At 31.3% G+C, this 1,474-nt stretch overlaps 1 non-coding gene across 1 annotated transcript; it reads left to right on the plus strand.

Annotated features, from left to right (window-relative positions):
• Nucleotides 1-285: 285 nt before the first annotated feature.
• LOC125344376 lies at nucleotides 286-393 on the plus strand. Its single transcript, XR_007209508.1, has one exon. It is a non-coding gene; the product is annotated as a U6 spliceosomal RNA (small nuclear RNA).
• The last annotated feature ends 1,081 nt before the right edge of the window (nucleotides 394-1,474 follow it).

Consider the following 1,474-nt stretch of genomic DNA (forward strand, 5'->3'; position numbering starts at 1 on the left):
TCTCTTATTTAATTTCTTTTTTCTTTACTTTCATTGCAACGAAGTGCAGAGGGGTTACTGTTACATAAGTCAGGTTATAAGTACATTTCTTTTTGAACAGTTTCTAAGGCAGGATGAAATGGCTTTGAATGAACATAATTTTCATCTAAATTTAGTTTTGATGCTTCAGTTTCTCCAGTCTTATATTTTTGTAAGAGCATTCTTTAAGTACAGCGAATATTGCAGTATAAGCATTTATAACAAGTAAAGAAAAAAATTATAATATATTTCTTAAAAGTAGAAATTTTGCTTACATCCACAGCTCATATTGTACATTTGAAACAATATAGAGAAGGTTAGCATGACTTCTGAATAAGGATAAGACACAAATTCATAAAAGCACACAACATTGTGTCAACTTGATTCCCTTCAGCACAGACTTAGCACTTCTAAATGAACATGTTTTACCTACCTATGCTCTGCTCTGCTTTACACAACAGTAATTTACTAGTCTCGAGAAATGGACTGAAAAATAGTAGAAACAAAGAAGGCAAATCTAGATATGTAATTAACTTTAAATGTATGGGAGAATGCACACGAAATTGTAGAGAATTCTCAAAATCACATAATGTTAGGTAGAGTGTCCTGATACTTTCATATGTTGAATCTCTATTTTTCCCATAGTTATGCCTATTCTCCTATCTGCTATTTTCAGTACTTGTTCAGTTAATTTGTAGCGGTCTCTTCTAATTTGTCTTTCTTATAAAATTGCTACCTTCTTGTATTTAGCACAAGTACTGGTTAGAAAGGTAGAAAGGTAGGTTGACAATATTCACATATATGTATAGGTATAACTCATTTATCTTAATATATACTTTGAGACTTAATTCCAATGCATTATTGATTCACCAAAATTATGTGTTCATGAGACATTATAAAGAACTACCTGTGAAAAGGATATCAAAGCTTGGTAGATACACATTAGACTCATCTGCTCTGTTCATGCATATGCTCAATTGTCCCTAGATCTCACATAAGCACAGTTCAAACAAAATATGATTAAGAACTCCAAAATTAGAACAGAAAGTTATTAAACAAGGTACAGTGTTTTTCTAAATATGAGACCTTATGAAATTATAAAGGTCACACTTGTGCCATTATACTGGTTTGGGTAATGGGAAAAATAAAATGAGGCATGAGAAGCTTTTTCCTAACATGTACAAAAGTAAAGTGCTGACCCATAAAACCAAGAGTCTCTTGCCATAAGAAGTTTTCAAGTACTTAATCCATTTATACGAGCTGGATTATATTCAATAGACTCAACCACTTCATTTCAATGCTGTCAAATCATACAAAAATAGCTTAGCAAATGGATGGGTTATCATTCTTGCTATATAATGCCTATTATCTTATTTTCTTTTAGCGTTATGGAGATAAAGAAGAATTACTTTTATCCCAAGAAATGATAAATCAGTACAGAAATAAAAGAGACAAG

The sequence above is a fragment of the Perognathus longimembris genome, chromosome 28 (genome assembly GCF_023159225.1).
Source record: "Perognathus longimembris pacificus isolate PPM17 chromosome 28, ASM2315922v1, whole genome shotgun sequence".
NCBI lineage: Eukaryota > Metazoa > Chordata > Mammalia > Rodentia > Heteromyidae > Perognathus > Perognathus longimembris.